A 20,038-nucleotide genomic window follows, 5' to 3' on the forward strand; every position below is an offset into this window, starting at 1 on the left:
ACTGCAGGCAATTTTTATACCTTCCTATGCTAGAAAGTCCTTCTTTCCTCCCTCCTTCCCTCCTTCCTTCTCTTCCTCCCTTCCTTCTTTCCTTCCTCCCTATCTTTTCCAAGACAAGGTTTCTCTGTGTAGCAGCCCTGGCTGTCCTGGAACTCACCCTGTAGAACTCACTGCCTGGCTGAGATTTCTTTTAAGATAACCTTTAATTTTGTATACTCATTGGTGTGTGGTCATGTGCATGTACGTGCAGGTACCCCTGGAGCAAGATTTACAGGTAGGTTGATCCACCCAACATGGGTGCTGGAAATTGACTGTGGTACTTAGCAAGAACAGTACTTGCTTGTAGAGATGTAGTTGGACATCTCTCCAACCCCTGTGTTTGAGATGTCTTATAGCAAGTCCATTTTAGAATAACTATAACGAGCCTTACTATCAAAGATAAATGAATGGACCGAAGACCTTTGGTCCAGCAAGATGAAGCCTGTGACTGGAGCAAAAGAATGATTAACGCCGTGACTGACCCACAGGCCCTTGCTGGCCATTAAGATCTCACCTCCAAGCCCCACCCTCACCTCTGTCACCAGTGGAGCTCTGTGTGATCCTCACCTAGTGTGATGCCCTTTGGATCAATGCTCTGACAGGCGCAAGCCAAGGCTCCTTGTAGGTTCTAAGCCGTGATAGCATCTTAGTAGCAATGTTGAATGTTGTTAAGGGTTATTCTCTCTGCCTAGGGAGTCTGCAGGGCAGAATGCTTCTTTAAAGATGGGTCTTGAAGGGTGGTCTGGGGGGTGTATCTTAGTCCATAGAGAGCTTGCATGGTGTGTATAAAGCCCTGCTTTTGATCCCAGCACCTCAGAGTGGAGTGGTCCACATTTGTTATTCCAGCCCTGGGAAGGCAGAGAAAGGATGATACAAAGCACAAGTTTAGAAGTTCAAGACCGTTCTTAGTACATAGTGAGTCTGTGACCAGCTCGGGGTACATGAGACCACAAGGTCTGAAATAAAAAATAAAACAGATGGGTGGGAATGGGGTGGGGAGCCTTCCAAGCACAGGAAGTAGCTCCTACAAGGGTGTGGAACATGATAGGAAAGGGGCTCTCCTCAGGGAGGGAGGGGAGACCTGTGTAAGAATGCAGACACAAGATGGATGAGTCTGGGAAAGCCACTTGAGGTCAGACTGCCAATGGCCTTGAATGTCTTGCCATGGGTTTAAGTCTTGTGACAAACTGGGAATCTATCAAAGGTCACATTCCCTGTAAAGATGGACACTTGGATGTGAGTGTAAGCTGACTTTAACCTCTGTCACCCCTTTGGTTGGCAGGGTTTGTTCTGCTGATCTGGCTGGCCAGCCAGGTATGCCTTTCCTTTCTCACTACTCCCAACCCTCTGACAGAAATTCCAAACAAGCTCTCAGGACAGACGCTGCCCTTTCTTCTTATTTTAAGTTTTACTAGGTGTTGGGATGGCAGAAGGAAATGCATGCTTCTCTGCACAACTGAGGCACCTGGTTATGGAATTCAAGAGTATATGTTATACTCCAAACTTTGAATTCACCATTAAACACAATTGTTAAGCTACCGGTAAGAACACGTAGATTAAGAAAGATCTGTTTACTCAGGTGACACAAGATCTCAGCACCTGCAACTGGACCCACAGAGACGAGAGCTCCTTGATCCTCGGAAGTGTCCTCTGCATTGCCTAAGTGCCTGGGACACATGACTTTTTTTTTTTAAGATTTATTTATTTCGTCTATGTGAGTACACTGTGGCTGTCTTCAGACACACCAGAAGAAAGCATCAGATCCCCATTACAGATGGTTGTGAGCCTCCATGTGGTTGCTGGGAATTGAACTGGGACCTCTGGAAGAGCAGTTAGTGCTCTTAACTGCTGAGCCATCTCTCTAGCCCAGGACACATGACTTAAAGCCAACAGTAAGAGACATTATCGAATGTTGCCCATATCCAGCGCTAACCTCATAAGGTGTTCACGGAGATGCCATTAAGCTTATGAAGCCACTCAAAGGAGTGCCTTGGGAATCACATTTTCTGAGCAAAGCAAAGTATCGTAAACGTTGCCATTGTGGGGAAAAAAATTGGAGCAGCTGTGGCTCCCTCCAAATTTAAATTGAATTGAAGTTTTAAACATATTTGTAAGTTGGGTATGGTGGACCAGGCCTGTAATCCCAAAACTTGGGAGGTAGAGGCAGGAGGATCAGAAATTCAAGGTCAACCTGGGCTACATAAGGCCCTGTCTCTCCAAACTTTTTCTTTGTTAAACTCGATGAAGAGAAATGAAAGTTATCTCATTTGCAGGAAATGGCGATCATTAGGAGAATGATTAGGCAAATAGTCTCAGAAAGACAACCGGTGCCTGCTTTCTCTCATTTGTGGTTTCTGGACTTAGGGTAGTTCTATAGAATTGCACATGTGTGTAGGGTAGAAAAGTGGAAGTGAAACTGCCCAGGGGAAGAAAGGGGACTGACAGAGAGGACGTAGGGAGAAAAGGGAGGGGATGCAGTGCAGGGACGTGCTCAACCACACTGCTTATATGGATGAAATGTAAAAATATATAACTTGGAAAACACAGATTTAAAAAAGCATCCTTACTCTCCCGCCCCTCCCTGTGCAGTTCCCCTGCTGCCCCGACCACGGGAAGGCACTGTTGACAGCTCAGTGGAAACATGTGAGCAAGGAGAAGCATGAAGTGGGAAGGAAGCTCTCCTTTTTAGTGGTCTGGTGTGGTCCAGGTCCAGGAGTGGCCCATTTTGGGTGCACCGTGGTTTCCAGTTGTAGCCCAATATGAAGGGAATTGTGTCGGCATTCACTGGCTTGCCCTGGACTCACATGCAGGACAAACAGAACCAGCTTATGATAGCTCATGTCCCACTCCCTAAGGATGACATCAAGGTCAGCCAGGAAGGAGAAACGGGGCCAGTTTGGAGCTTCCAAGCAGTCCTTGCAGACTGTAGTGATGTTTTGTTTTGGGCTACAGGAAACAGGATTTTTGTGGGGTTATTTTTCCCTTTGGGGTTCTGCATACCATGGTCTCTCTCTCTCTCCCTCTCTCTCTCTCTCTCTCTCTCTCTCTCTCTCTCTCTCTGTGTGTGTGTGTGTGTCTGTATGTGTGTCTATGTGCATATATGTGTGTGTATGTATGTGTATATGTATATGTGTGTATGTGCATGCATGCACGTGTGTATGTGTGTATATGCATGTATATGTGTGTGCACACGTGTGTATGCATGTACACAAGTGTGTACGTGTATGTATGCATGTGTATGTGAGTGCATGCGTGTGTGTGTGTGTGTGTGTATGTGCGTGTGTGTGTGTGTGTTTATGGAGGTCAGAGAACAAGCTAAGGGAGCTGGTTCTTTTCTACTATGTGGGTCCCTTGGATCTGACTCAGGCTCTCAGGCTTGAGGCAGGCACCCCTACTTGCTCACTTCTCCTGCCAACCTCTTCTTCAGGAATTTTCTAGTAACGAACCCTGGGCTAAAAAAGTAGCTGCAGAAAGGGTCAGACTGTGTGCTGTTCTTCGTAAGGCTTATCTTGAAGTTTTTCAGATGCTAACTCAAGGATGGACGAGTGAGGAAGAGCTCCAAGAGCTCTGACCCGTGAAGGATGAAGGTTGCATGGCTATGGTGCTCAGAACAGGAAGTTTCAGAGAAATAGACTCCTACTCTGAGGTTTATAGTCAGGCTGCCAGGATGCTGGCTTGCTTTTTCCTTCCTCCCTCCCTCTCTCCCTTTCTTCCTTCCTTCTCTTCTACTTTTTTTTTAAAGGTAGCCCAGGCTATCCTTGAATTTCCGAAGTTTCTGGAGTTGATCTTGAATTGCTTACCCTTTTCCTGCCTCCACCACACCCAGTTGTAGGTGACTGTGGAAATGGGAGGCAGGGTTTTGTCACACCAGACAAGCCCCTGACCAACCGAGCTACATCTCCAGTCCTGTTCAGACCACTGTCTTCTGGGATTTTCCCATTGTCAAGACTTCATGGTCTTCCTAGAAGCAAGCTTCTCCATGTGGAAGGGCTCACCTGACTACAGCTTACAAAGGAAGCCACTGAGGCAGGCACCTTTATTGATTCAGACTGAACACTGGTGTCATCACCTCTTTTTCATCCCACATCTGAGTCTCATTGGGTCAGCAAAGGCACCTTCCTTGACTCTGTTTTGCCAAATTAAAGATCATTGTTGTTGTTGTTGCTGTTATTAAAGTCACCCATAGGCTCTTCCCTCCACGTAAGCCTGTGCCTGTGCCTGCCAGTGTCCACAGGGACAATGAGCTGGAGCTGAGGGTTCACTGGAGCTGAGGTTACAGGTGGCTAAGAGGCTCTAGGCATGGGTGCTGGGGTCTGAACTCACTTCTCTCAAAGAACAGCAAGTGTTCCTACTGCTGAGCCATCTCTTCTGCCCCCTGAAATAACCTGTGCACTTTGCTGAATTGATAGCATAGCTTTGAATGCGCATCTTCCACTTTGTACAGCTCTGCTGGCACTTCTGGTTTGCTGCCATCTGCCCATCCATACTTTCTGCATTCATGTGCTATTTTCTATTGTGTTTACTTTGCTTTGAGTCAGACTCTCATTCTGCGGTCAGGCTGGTCTCAAGCTTACTATGTAGCTGAGCATGTCCTCAAACTCACAGGGAGCCTCCTGCCTCAGCCTCTTCGGTACCGGAACTATAAGTGTGTGTCACCATACCCAGCTCAGACTATAATTTAAAACCTTTTATGTAAAAAACCTGCTTAGTGTTACTTTTGTTGTTGTTTTTGAGACAGGGTCCCACTATGCAGCCCTGGCTTGCCTGGAACGGCTGGTTTTGAACTCAAGACGACCCTCCTGTCACTGCCTCCTTAGGTCGGGGATGACATGTGTGCATCGCCAAGCCTGGTACAAGATTAATCTCGACTGGACTTAGAATCACTATCCTAGCAAACCTGGCTCATCCGAGAGAAGTCTCTAGTTAAATAAACTGAAGTGGGCAGGTTCACCTTAACTGTGGGCGGCACCTGTGGGCGGCACCATCCCATATGCTAGGTTCTAGACTAAACATAAAAGGAAGAGAGCTGAGCATGAGCACTCATCCCTCTGCTTCCTGACAGAGGACGCAGTGTGACCGGCCACCTCACGCTTCTGCAGCAGGGGCCTCCCATAAGGGATTAGATCCTTCAAACTGTGAGCCACAATACCAGCCCCCCCCCACACACACACACACCCTAGGTGCTTCCCTCAGGTGTTTATTCACGGCAATGGAGAAGTAGCCTGGGCTCAGTATAATGGTTTGTATATGCTCGGCCCAGGGAATGGCACTATTAGAAGGTGTGGCCCTGCTGGAGTTGGTGTGGCCTTGTTGGAGTAGGTGTGTCACTTAAAGCGTGGCCTTCAAGACTCATCCTAGCTACCTGGAAGTCAGTATTCTGCTAGCAGCCTTCAGATGAAGATGTAGAACTCTCAGCAGTTCCTGTACCATACCTGCCTGGATGCTGCCATGTTCCCGCCTTGATGATCATGGACTGAAACTCTGAGCCTGTAAACCAGCCCCAATTGAATGTCCTTATCAGAGTTGCCTTGGTCATGGTGTCTGTAGAACAGCAGTAAAACTCTGACCATGCCACTCAGTCTTTAGTTGAAGGTGTGGGGGACTTTAGAAGGGAAAGGCTGGATCCTATTTACTGTTGCCTGGCCTCTGCTGTGGTAACCTACTTGTATGTCAGCAGTGTGTCTGAACATCATCTGCGAGCTTCTAAGCACGTGGCTTGGTCACAAGAGGCCTCGTGGATTGCATCATGGAAGCAACCTCAACTTCTGCAAAAGTCTGTCTGCAACTGTGTGCCTGTTGTTTGGAAGCAAAACACTCTGAGGTTTGAGTTCATGTCAAGCTGTCCAAAGTGCGCTTAACTCAGACAACGCTTATGGATACAAATATCCCTTATTTATTTTGTGTTTATCCACAAACACTACTGAACACCAACTACGTGTGCTTTGACTTACAGTATCGCCGTATAATACATCACTCTCCTCAGGTTTTAACTTCCATTGCTTTCTACCTTCAAAATCTCAGTTCTTTTTGTATTTTTTTTTCTTGCAGAGACAGGTCTCATACAGCCTAGGACAAAGTCACTGTGTAGTTGTGGATGGCCTTGAGTCATCAACCTGCCTTCTCTTCTGGTGTGGGGGACCACAACCATGTGCCCCCATACCCAGGGTCTTCCCTCTGTCTGAGACGTAATATTCTTTCTCCTAATTCACTTATTCTACCTTAAGAGAGAAAAAAAAGGCAAAGTGTGTGCCAGTATCAGTGAAAGCACTCATTTGTCACAGACAGAAAAAGCCCCAATATGTTCTGCTCTACCCAGAAGGCTCCTGCCCCGTGGTCTAGCCCCAGGGTCATCACAAAACGACATTATTATGTTTTTCTAAGGGAGCCGAGAAGACGGCAGCAAAATTGGGAATTGGGTCTTCCTCAACAAACCTCTCACCACTGTCAGGAACAAACAACCACTTTTGAAGACTCACCACCCAAATTGCCTAGCTTTTGTCTTGCCGTAAACTCATGAGGAACTTGGTACATGCTTGACGCTTATTTCCCTGTGCCTCAGTTTATGTCTGGCTTAGCATGTACTCTAAGGTGGTTCTAGGCAGGTGAGTCATCCAGAATGACAAACTCACCCTGATATAGTCATTCATATCTTTATTGCACTTTTAAAACTTTGCTTGTGTGTATATGCTGTGTGCATGTATGGCCCGTCCCTGCTGTCTGCCCCCTACTGTCCCAGCACTGGAATTACAGGCAAAGGCCACCACAACCAGGTTGTTATGTGGTTCTTTGGGATCCAAACTCAGGTTCTCGTGTTTGTCCTGTAAGCACTCCACCCACTGAGCCACGTCCCATATTCATTCATTCATTCATTCATTCATTTATTCATTTATTCATTCATTCGCTTCTTAGGCTCGGTTTTCATAGCAATACCTAGTACCTGCCTGAAGTCATAGTCTGGTGTTAAAAATTACTGCTCAACCGGTGTTCAGAGAGAGCTAATGGGAGGTTTGACTGCGTTGAACTTTTGTTTTAATGGTGTGGGCGTGTTTCCAGAGTCCTCCACTCCGGGATGAGCTTCTCCCACCCCTAAGTCTTTTAGAACTTCAGTTTTGTGCATCTCATGGATGTCTTGTCATGTGACAGAAGATGACTCTCAAGACCCTGAGTTTTTTTCTCTAGAGTCAGAGTTAATGGCTATGTCTAAATCAGGTTCTGCAGGAGAATGAGAAACCTCCTCCTGGAGTGTAGGTGTACTGTGGATCTCCTCTCTCCTCCCCGTCTCTCCTCCCCCCTCCTCCTTTCTCCCTCTGCTGGGAATGAGACCAGGGCCTTGTGTATTGTAGGCAAATGCCCTCCCACTAAGCTGTCCTGAGGCCATGGAGAGGCCTGGGGAGATGCTCAGAAGGTAACCACTTTCTGTTCTTCCAGAGGTCCCAGTTCCCAGCACATGGAAGTCTACAGCCTCCTGCAACCCCAGCTCTAAGGAACCGGACTCCTCTCCAGGCCTCCCTGGGCACCTGCACTCATGGAGACACACATGTGCACTAGATGAACAATTTTTTAAAAAATTTAAAAATAAGTCATGAGAAACTTACAGAGTCTTGGTCACAGACTAGGCAAATTTCTTCTAAAAGATGAGGCAACATGTAAGCTGCCACAGAACAGGCAGGGTTAGTATGCACACTCGACATCTTAGCTTAAGGAGGAGGATTGCCATGAAGTCCAGGCCAGCCAGGGCTACAAACCAAGATTTTTTAAAATCTTATTTATTGTTTGTTCTGTATAGCAAGATTGTAAGAACTGCCTGACAGTGTATTAAGTGTCCTGGTGAGGGTGAATTTCAGAAAAACAACAAAGGATTTTTAGGGTAAGTATGTCCCTTGCAGGATTTGCAAGAGAGCTATCTCACTGGCTTAAGATGATACTGTTCACAAGAGCCTCTCATTCACTCTGGAAGTTGTACTGTACTTACAAACCACTGTGGAACTGGGGAGATGGCAGTGCCTAAGTGGTTACCACATTAGCATAATGATGGACTTCAGACTCCTAGAAATGCCTGGTGTGTGTGTGTGTGCGTGTGTGGCTGGCAGCCTGCTTGTAACTCCAGCCTCAGAGGGTGAAGACGGGATCCCCAGAGCAAGAGACTGGTCTGCCTACCCTGAAGGGAAACCATGTGGGCTTGATTCTGAGATCCTGACTCCCTGAATAAAATGAAAGAGGAATGGAGGGTGATTCCCTACATCAGCCTTGACTCTCTGCATGCATGCTACACACACACACACACACACACACACACACTCCCACACATGCAAACACACACATATGAAAAGAAAAAATAGAATCTAACATGTTCTTTATAGATTGCTCAATTGGATCTATTGAAAAAGAACTCTCTAAATCTATGCTGAGGGGTGGTGGCTCATGCCTTTAATTCCAGCACTTGAAAGCTGAGGCAGGAGGATTGCTGTAAATTCAGGTCAGCCTGGGCTATATGAGTTCCATGATAGTCTGGGCTTCAGAGTGATAGACTACCTGAAAAAAGTAAGCAAGTAACCTTTTCTTAGCTGAGTTCTTATAAGTGATGTAGGGAGCAGCCAAACTGCACCTCCTTGGGAACCTGTGACCGTCTCTTCCATAGGCAACATACACCCAGCAACCTCAAATACCAAAGCACTGCCTGGTGGTTTTGTCGGTCTTTGTTGGATATTTCTCATGAGAAATTAAGCCTCAGAGTCACACTTATAATTCTGAGCTCAGGAGGCTGAGGCAGGAGCATTGCTGTTTTGAGAATTATCTGGGCTATACTGAGAGTTCAAGGCTGGCCTGGGCAACTTAGACTCTGGTGTCTTAGACGGAATAAACAGGGATGACTAGACAGGAGCAGGGCAACATCCATCTCCTCCTGCTTCACTAGCACCTTGTGCCTGGCCACCTCACACTGCCCCAGCATGCACGCCTCTCCATGACAGGCAGTAGCATCACATTCCTAAGCTGCTTTTGTCCTGCATCTTGTGGCAGCAATGAGAAAAGAAGCTAAGGCAAGCACAAGGCGAGCAGCAGGGCTCTGTTTCGTCCCTTGTACCACACTGCACCTTGTCCCAGACAGACCCAAAGTGAGGACAGTGCCACGTAAGCTGGAACCTCCAAAACTCTGAGCCAAATTAGGACTTTTCTCTTTACAAGCAGGCAACCTTAGACGTTTGTTATAGTGGCAGAAAGCAGACTAACCTGCCTAGCTTATGCTGTGACAATCAACTCTAAAGCCTCAGTCCTCGGAACAGTGGTATTTCCTCCTCGGCCACACTGTTGCATATTTGCTGCGGGTCTGCTCTGTTCTTCCCAACCTGCCAGGCTGGAATGGTGAGCTGGCTATCCTCCCTCAGGCCATTTACTCTGGAGCACAGGAGTGAATGTCAGGCTAGGTGAGCTCACTGGGCAAGAGGCGGAGCCCACAACAAGCCCAGAAATCCCGGTCTTGCACAGGTGTCTTTTTCCCCTCTGTAGATAGAAGCCCAGCTGTGTGCAAGGTGGCAGACATCTTCCAGGGAGAGTGGGTATAAAGCTAGGACAAGGATGAGTCCCCAAGACAAAGAGGATCCCTAAAGCACAACGTCCAGTTGTTGACCTCAGCAGCCTTCACTTGCTCAGCCCACCATGAGCTCACACTGTCTTAAACACAGGAGATCAGAACTCACCCAGTCCCTCTCCTTGAGGAAAGGATGGGTCTGTGATGGGGTGGAAGATTGGTTTGAAATTCCCAACTTGGGAAGAAAGTCTGGAAAAGCTGCCTGGATTACCCGAGGTTGTAGTTCTTACAAGACTCAGGGCTGGGGCAGAGGGTGGTGGGGAGCACCTGGTGGGGTAGGAATTGGAAGCCACAGATGTACAGATGCACCATGGTGGCTGAGAATAAGTCACCCATGTTGGGAACCACACTGTGAAGTGATGACCTTAAAATGCCATGAGGCATTGTGGTTCTGGGCTGGGAGATGGAGGTCTTGGAATTGCAAGGTGAGAAGACAGGAAGGGGCAGCCCAGGGGAAGGCGAGAAGGAAAACCAGCATGGCTTCCCTCGGAAATGAGCCTGGGAACGCTAATTCCAAAATACACAAAGAAATCCAGCACTCAGAAGGAAAGGCCACAGCATAACAAAGAATTTATAAGTGCATTCAAGACGTCAAGACACAGATAAGAGATGGGAAAAGAGATGCAAATAATAGCGATTAGGTCTGGCCAGGTTGCATAGTGGGAAGCTCGCTTCCTCAAATGCTCTAGGCCTTGAGTAAATCAGGAGTGGGGTTGCCTGCCTGCAATACCTCAGATTGTCAACTAGAGGCAGGAGGATCATCCTCAGTTGCAAAGTGAAGCCGAGGCTAGCCTGAGCTACAGGAGACCCTGGGGGTGGGGGAGTGAAAGAAAAGAAAGAAAGGTTCAAAAATGGGCCGATGGCCTGCCTCCTAAATGAATAATAGAAACATTGAGAGTGTTGAAGTTCAAAGTGTATTAGCTGGAGGAATAGCTTGATTATAGATCTAATGAGGAAACTCCTAGCCTGGGTGAAGTTGAGGTGGAGTGGGAAGGGGCAGTCAGTAGAACATCGCAGTACAGGCAGAAAGAGAGAACACTAAAGGACAGAGCAGGCTGCCCTCACTCGGTAAATCCATCCATCCTGCTCACACAAGCCATCCCGAGGAAACGCGTGGGCCATGAGATTGCAGCGATCCTGAAGGAAGAAGGAATGATGCAAAACAGTATATGGTGCTGATTTAGTGCATGGAGGGGGACACAGAGAGACAGGGGGGGAGGGGAAGGAGGAGGAAGACAGAGAGACAGAGACAAAGATAGACAGAGAAACAGAGAAGACAGACACAGAGAGCCAGAGACAAAGGAGAGACAGAGACAAAGAGAGGAGAGACAGAGACACACACACAGAGTGACACACAAAGAGACAGAGACACACAGAGAGAAAGAGAAGGAGAGAAGCAGAGAGACAACGAGAAACAGAGATCCCAGAGTGACAGAGAGAGATACACAGAGAGATGGAAAGAGACAGAGTCAGAGAGAAAGATATAAAGAGACAGAGAAACAGACAGACAGAATTTCCAAAACAAAAACATCAAATCTACATTGGAGTACAAAGAACTTAGGAATAGGTCCATACTGAGACACATTGTAGCAAGAGTGCAGAATTCTAAGGATAAAGAAAGGATAGATAAAGTTAATAGATAACAAATAGATAATGGATAATAAGGTTAATAGATAAAGAAGGACTACCTACAAAGGAACGAAAATCAGTCATATGGCAGCCTTCACTTAAATAGCAGAAGATTCCAGAATCTGATGAAGGTAGAGTGTTCAAAGTGCTGAGGGAATGTAATTTTTTTGTTTACAATTCTTCAGACCCCCCACACAGCAAGAGCATACCAGTCATAGATTGCTGCTTTGAGCTAGAGAAGGGTGTTATGTTTTCATAAACAGCATTAAGTATGGGCCCTTTTAAAAGCCCCTTTTCTCTTTAATTTAAAAAGGGTGAGGCTGTCCCCTGAAACAACAATAAGGTGCAGAGGAGGACTTAGCTGTACTGTTGCCCTTGTTTTGGCAAAGAAGAAAGTGAAATTCTACTTAGCCAACTCTGTGTGCTCAAAGGAAGCCAAATGAAAAACTAAGCAAGTATAGAACGCCCAAGTGAGGTGCTCAAGCCAAGATGTGGGGACCGAGGAGCAAAGAAACCTGACTGAGAAGAAAATAAACACAACAAAGAAGGGGGTGGAAAAGCAGCATTGCAGAAGACAACCAAAGCCCAGAGCATCTTTGTTTCTAAGAAACCACTCCTTATAGAAATAAACTCTAGGCATAGCTGACCAAGAAAAACTCACAAATACAAATAGAAACGAAAAGGGAGAAACCATGGAAGACTTAAAACATGGACGAGAAACCTAATGCTTCCTTTAGCCTAATAAGTAGAGAAATTTAGAAGAAGTGAATAACTTTTCAGAAAATAAAAATCCAATAATTTATTCAGGTGAAATTAGGATAAAGCTCCCAGTGAAAATCAAATGTTCTCCCACCTGCAAGGGCAGTGAGCCCAGGTGGCTTTCCAGACCCTCGACACAAACCCTCCTTCAAAGCAAGAGCTGTTTCAGAGACTGGAGTAAAAGCAAGAGGACTTGTCCCAAATTAATTTTTGAGACACAACAGCCAGTCAAGCAGGATTAGTAAAGACAGTAACAGTTTAATCTCAGTTTTCAAGCAAATAAAAATCTTAAAGAAAATACGATTGAGTAGAATTTAACCTCAAGAATCAAAGTGTGATTCAAAAGTTAAAAATTTGCTTCACTAACAGATGGAAAAGAAAAACTGCTTATCCTTCATCTTTTAAGCAACACCTCGGAAACCACAGGAAGATGCGCGACAGAATGCAGTATTCAGCTGTGATTAGAAAAACAAGACCCTTAGCAGACTAGGTCTAAAGGTGATTTTCTTTACTTGACACAAGGCCCTTAAAGTTCTACAAGTAAATATAAAATCTGGGGGATACTTTAGAGACATTTCTGTTAAAGTCAGGAATGACCTAAAAAGACTGACCAATGTTCACCCTTCAGGTCTTTCCAGGTGCAGCATAAGTAGAGGTGAGAAAGAGAGAAGACTACTCTAAAAATAAAGGACTCAAGAAAACTCAAAGTGTCCAGGAAGGGAAAGGAAACCACACCAAAGCCAATGGCATTCTCGACAGTTATAACAAGAAAATATAAAAGAAAAACATTTTCTCTTATAGATTATATGCTTAAAGTTATATGTGATCATTTGTTTTACATAGCTATGCTGTGTGCTGGTCAGGAGTCTATGTGAAGCTGCTGGAGGGACGATGGGACAGTAGAAGGAAATGCAAAGAAGTAGCGACCAAGCATGGCCAGTTCGAAAAGTAACAAGAATTAAATGAGTGGCAACAGTGAGGTTGTCAATTAGAGAAGTGGAACAGTGAAATAAATTGCAACAGTAAGTCCATCAATCAAATAATAGCAACAATGAAACAAGTCGCAACCCTGACTTGCCAATTAGAAAATCAGTGACAACAAGGAAGCGATCAGCTTCCTCTAGATGCAAGCTTTGTTTTGAAAACCCCAAATGCGTGAATATGTGATTCTTAACAAGCTAAATTTCAAATCCATGTGTCAGGGCCCCGAAGAGAAGATCACATTGATGGAGTTGAAGAAAGTAGCAGGATTTGTCCTATTAAACATTTAGACTTATTAAAAGGGCCAATGGTACTGACACAGGAGAGCACAAGTAGATGAAGTGGATCAGAATAAAAGCTCAAAAATACCACATCTACCAGGGAAAGGAGATAGAATGCAGGTGGCATCAGGAGGTGACTGGGGGAGTGGCAGGTCTGAGAACACTTCATCTACGTGGGAAGAAGAAGAAAGGGCTTTCTGTTCACATCAATTATAGAGATCAAAGTATAAACATGAAAAGCAAAACTTGGGAACTTGTACAGGAGATGTAAGATAATACACTTATTAGTATCAGTAGGGAAATATTTCTTATATGATGTACAGATATACAAGCAATAAAGTAAGAGGATGTGTTTGGTTGCACTAAGATTTAAAAAAAAAAAAAAAAGATGCCCAAAAGGAATACAATAAACACAATAGGGACGTAAGCACCAAACAAAACAAAATGCAAACAAAAACAAGAGGAGGGGGAGTTATTTTAAGAAGCAGAAATTACATCCGCTCCTTCAATCCCAAGCAGCACAGTTGGTTGTAGAATTCAACATTAAAATGAAATATTAGCTGATTTGAAAAAGTCTAAGAACAGCAGCTAGAGGGTAATTTGAGGGTCCACCGTGTCAGAGCCATGAAATGTTATCAGCTCTATACTGAAAGGCGAAGATATAGCTCATGCTTTAATAATCTTCAAGAAAAACAAAAATGAAAGTATTCAACCCCAACATTCACAGAAACATCAAAATCCCTAAGGAATCAGGAACACAGAAAAGAGAAAACTGAACCAGAAAAAATTATAGAATTAACCCAAGAATTAATTATAGAATTAATCCAATTTTAATATAGACAGAAAAGCAAAACTAAATAAGAAAAAAAAAACCTGTAGCTAATAAAATTACAAAAGAAGAACAACTTTATCACCAGAAAAGGCTATATTTTAAATGTAAGACGATACTTTGCAAGACTATGTTACAAACTTGAAAACCTAAAGGGAATGAATAGCCTAGAAGTATACACCTTGTCAAATTAGAAATATAAGACTGAATACCCCGGTTACCACTGAGGCAACTGGAAAAGGAAAGAGAAGATATCTCTAGAGAAGCATGCTGGCCTAAACCTCACAGGGAAATCTCTTAGAAAATTAAGACACACTTCTCATATATAATTATTTCAAAATGCTGGAGAATATGAAAGCCTGTCTAATGTGTGTTACAGAGGCAATTCTGCTAGCAAACCCTGGAGGAAAAAAGGGTTGCCAGATTATAAATATAAGGGAAGAAATCAAAACAGGTAACAGAATGTCAAAAGGCTCATCCAAGCTCAACTAAGAATAAAAACAAAACAATCCCCTATATTTAACTCTGAATATTTGAGTCTGTGTCCTACGCAGAGGTAAGGAAGTCCTGGGAAGGACATTGAGGCTGGACTGGCCTGGCACACCCAGAGCCCTGGGTTCAGTGCCCAGCACCACGAAAACACCAACAGAAGTTCATGGCATTCTTTACAGACACAGAGAATTTTGTCACTAGTATTTATTTGAAAAATTAATACATACTAGAAGCAGTCAAGCTCGCTCCTTTAAAATGTGGTACCAGGGCACCATCAGGAAAATCAGAAAGAATATGCATTTTGAATTTGAATTTCTGATCAATGAAATAGAGCATTTCTATAAATAAATAAATAAATAAATAAATAAATATTATTCTATTTCTGGAAGCTGAAAGGAATACTCCAACTAAAAGCCATTACAATTGACATATGAGAGTTCTAGAAAACTGTGGATCCAAAAAATTCAGAAATTATTAAAATATCAAATAGCTTTTACAGAGTTTTAAAAACTTTTTACTTTTTATGTTAAAAATTAGTAGATCTCTCATACAGAAAATCTGTCTTTTCTCTTCTCTTCTTCTTCTTCTTCTTCTTCTTCTTCTTCTTCTACTTCTTCTTCTTCTTCTTCTTCTTCTTTCTTCTTCCTCTCTCTCTCTCTCTCTCTCTCTCTCTCTCTCTCTCTCTCTCTCTCTCTGTTTTGTTTTTTGGACAGAAGTCTCTCTATGGAGCCCTGGTTGTTCTGGAACTTACTATACAGATCAAACTGGCTTTGAGCTCACAGACCTCCTCCTGTTCTCTGCCTTTTGAGTTCTGGGATTAAAGGTGTGCACCACCATGCTCTGTGCTTTTCTATATAAAATTACCATTCATTGGAGAATGTGGTTTTATTACTAATATTTTTTATTTAGAAAATGTGATTTTAAGAAAGGTCAAATTGTCATAGCAAAAGTCAACAGTAACGAGCTCAGAGATGTCTGTGAAATGCCTTAGAATGCCTCTCATGAAAACATGACAGACTCAAGTCAGGGATAATGGTGCACGGCTTTAATCCCAGCACACAGGAGACAGAAACAACTGGACTTCTGCCAGTATTGTCTACAGAGCTAGTCCAGGACAACCAGAGATAAACAGAGGAAGCCTGTCTTAAAAACAAAAACAAACAAAAACCAAAGAAAAAGAAAAGGAAAAAAGAAAAAGAAACTGTGATAGACTCAGATAAAGCCAACTCTACAATGTTACTGAGAAACACAGAAAGTTTGAATATTAAAATCTTTGGCAAATGGTGTCAATGTTTTTTCAGACTCATCTGACAGTGGTCACAGGAAATCACAATAGGATGATTTTCAGAATCTGAGAAAAGCTTTCATTTACTGACAGAAAGTTAACACAAACACATGTTCACATCAGGACAAGAAAATAGATGTTCTCAACTCTCATTATATACGCCAATTTACAAAAAAGGAAGCACCACAAGTCAGCCATAAATATAAAAAAAGAAAAGGAAATTTACCAGTAATTACAGTCGAAATACTTTTAGCTGGATGAACAATTGTCATTAGATGTAAATACAAAGACACAAGCAAGACAAAACAACCCTAGAAGCATATGAAGAAAATATCAATAACTTTAATTAGCAATAAATGGAAAGTAAAACTACAAGAAGCTGTTGTGGTACACAGCAAAGTAAGTAGAATACAGAGACAGACAATAGCACATGAGGACAAGGATGTGGAGCAACAGGAGAGGATAAAATGGCGGTCACCTTGGGAAAAACTCTGGCTGTTTCCTATAAAACTAAACATTCTCCTATCCCGTGATCCTATTCACACAAATGTTCACTACTCTTTGGTTCATAATGGAGACAACCTGTGAGTGTGCAGTCCAGCCATAGAGGACAAGACGTTAAAGGCTTTCGTGGGGATGAAAACTTAACTATGGCAACAGAATGTCACAAAACCCTGAGCACACCACAGGAGCTTCACAACCTCAATGCTGGCTGCCGGGTGGGGTTGGTTTCTCTACTACTGAAACAGCTTTATTAGGTACACCTTAGACAACCTGTAGTCCACATATCAAGACACACCTTTGAAAAATACATTTAAAGATACATGAATTGGGTCTTGTGCCTGCTGGCCTATAATCCCAGAGCTCAGAAGGCTGAAGCAGGAGGATTGCTACAAACTGGAGACCAGATTCCTATCAGGACACTGTCACTAAAAAAAGAAAAGAAAAGAAAAGGAAAGGAAAGGAAAGGAAAGGAAAGGAAAGGAAAGGAAAGGAAAAGGAAAAGGAAAAGGAAAAGGAAAAGGAAAAGGAAAAGGAAAAGGAAAAGGAAAAGGAAAAGGAAAAGGAAAAGGAAAAGGAAAAGGAAAAGAAACTCATGTTCATAGCATGCGTATGTCAAGAGAGCTACAATGCATCTGGCATCCGCCAAGGCTTACCCAGTGATTCACTTTAAAATTGTCTGTTTCTTGTACATTTGTAAAATAAGTAGATCTTACCTTTAAAGACTTTCTATTAGAAGAAAATATGAAATAATTGTCAAAGCTATTGCTAGGAAAGCCAACTTTTCAAAAGAAAATATTTAGTTGTTAAAATCTTAAGATCCTGTCTAGTAGATGAACCCTGCAGTCCAAGCAGTTAGAAAGAAGGCTGAGGCAGAGTTATAGGCCACTCTGGGTTACACAACAAGACTGTCTTAAAAAAAAAAAAAGCAAAAAGTGCCTAAAATTCTAGTGCTTTGGAGATAAAGGCAGAAAAATCAGACACTTAGTACATATCAAAATTAAGGCCAGTCTGAGCTACATAAGATCCTGCCTCAAAAAACAAAATTGAAACAACAAAAAAACACCTTTAAGTATAAAGATATTTTAAGTATGCTTTAATGTACTTTTATATTATATTTTATATATAATATACATAAATATTTTATATAATGCACATATAGCTACTTAAATCTATTAGCCAAAATATATTAATATAGCCAATATTAAAATGTAAACATCAAGCCACAAAATCATTATCATATGTTAAAAATATTAGACATGGAAGTATTTGTGTATATATATATATATGTATATATTTCTACATATGTAAAAGTTCTAAATTGCTGCAAATGTTCAGACACAGGAATATAGATAAAGACTAAATATAAAATATAGATACAGAAAATAAGCCTTGCTAACAAATGGGATATTTTTGTGTATTTACCAAAATTGAAATTAAAATTATATTAAGAATAACATACACAAAGCAGTCTCTGATTTCTCTACTCCAATTTATAAGAAATATGTTTGTTTTCCTATAAAAGCAAAAAAAAAAAAATCCAAAACCAAAATCAATTGTGTTTGAAGTACGGACGAAGGCTCCACAGAGATTTGGTTACAAGAGGGTCCTCTGCAGAGCTCTCTCAATTCGGGTGAATCAGACGCTGTGAGTCACAGTGCAAAGATACTGAACCCACTCAGGGCTCTTCTGTAGCCTTAAAACTGATGTCCTAGAACATGGTTGCTGCATAACTATTTTTTCCGACTAAGAGCTATTTTGGTACGGTGGCTCACACCATAAAACAAACTCAGAATGCAAGTTTGAGGACAGCCACTTCAAGACCCTGTCTCAAAATACAACATAACAAAATTTTAAAAATAAAATAAAAATTGGACACAGTAACCTGTCATAGAGAGAAAGATTTTGTGAAAAGCTGTAGCTGTAAATACTAGACATTAAAACTTAGAAGCTCACCCTTGTATATAGAACTGTTTATTTTCAGATTAAAACGATACAATTAATTGCAACTCCTTTGCCAGTATTGAATTTTTAAATTGTTTTTCATATTTTAAATGTGCATCTGAATGTAAATGTCAGTTTTTATTCTGTCTTTTGTTTTGTTTTTGAGAAAAGGTTGCACTATGTAACTCAGGCTGGCCTCAGACTTGAGACCCTCACATCCTCCTGCCTCTGTGTAAAAATGGAAGGATTAATGATGTACACATAGCTTAGTTACACAGAGACTCTGAACAGCTGTCAAGCCCTGCACAGATCTCCATAGGATCCACACAGTCACACTGTCCATCCTGTCTTAGATGCAGCTGCTTCTGTGAACATCTCAAGTATTAAAATTGGATTTTTGTTTGTTTGTTCATTCATTTTTTCAAGTTAGGGTTTCTCTGTGTAGCCCTAGCTGTCCTGGAGCTCACTTTGTAGACCAGGCTGGTCTCGAACTCAGAGATCTACCTGCCTCTGCCTCCCAAGTGCTCAGATTAAAGTGCCTAGCTGTAAGCTATTATCTATCTATCATATGTCTGTCTTTATCTGAATACAGAAGAGCAGGTAAGGGCAGATGCTGCTCTTCAGTAGACCCCAACTCAGCTCCTAGGGTCCATATGCCAGCTCATAGACACCTGAGGTTTCAACTCAAGGGATTTGGCCCCTCTTCTGACCTCTTTAGACACCTGCACTCTCAGGTGCACAAACCTGGACACAAACACACACATATATAGAAAGAAAGAAAGAAAGAAAGAAAGAGAGAGAGAGAGAGAGGGAGGGAGGGAGGGAGGGAGGGAGGGAGGGAGGGAGGGAAGAAAGGAAGGAAGGAAGGAAGGAAGGAAGGAAGGAAGGAAAGAAGGAAAGAAGGAAAGAAGGAAAGAAGGAAAGAAAGAAAGAAAGAAAGAAAGAAAGAAAGAAAGAAAGAAAGGAAGGAAGGAAGGAAGGAAGGAAGGAAGGAAGAAAGAAAGAAAGAAAGAAAGAAAGAAAGAAAGAAAGGAAGGAAGAAAGAAAGAAAGAGAAAGAAAGAGAGGGGGGAGAGAGGGAGATAGGGAGGAAGACAGACAGACAGAAAGATAGGAAGAAAGAAAGAAAGGAAGAAAAAATCAAAACTAGCAGAAGAGAGAGAAAATGAACCAGGCCCTGTGGCGTGACACAGGCATGTAACCTCCGCTAGTCAGAGCTAGAGGCAGGAGGAAGGATGGCAATTTAACTGTGCGCCTAAGCTAATAGTATGCCTGAGCTATAGAATGAGTTAAGATCAATTGGGACCCTTTATCCAAATAAAATGTGTTTTAAAGGGGCTGAAAATATAGCTTAATTAGTAGAGGCTAGCCTGCCACATAGAAAACCTGGGTTGCCAATAAACTAGGCTCACACACCCATCATCCCAGAGTTGGGGAGGAAGAAGGAGGAGTGTTAGGTGTATAAGGTCATCCTGGTCTGTACAATGGGTTTGAGGTTAACCTGGGCTATCTGAGACCATGTCCAAAACCAGTTTCTTTTTTAAGGACTGGAGGATATAGCTCAGTGGTAGATTATTGTGTTTAAGACCTATGTCCAATGTCTAGTATGTCAGAAATAGATAGATAGGGGTTAGAGAGAGGGTTCAGTGGTTAAAAGCACTGACCGCTCTTCCAGAAGACCCTGGTTCAAATCCTACCACCCACATGGTAGCT

Source organism: Mus musculus, chromosome 1 (genome assembly GCF_000001635.26).
Source record: "Mus musculus strain C57BL/6J chromosome 1, GRCm38.p6 C57BL/6J".
NCBI lineage: Eukaryota > Metazoa > Chordata > Mammalia > Rodentia > Muridae > Mus > Mus musculus.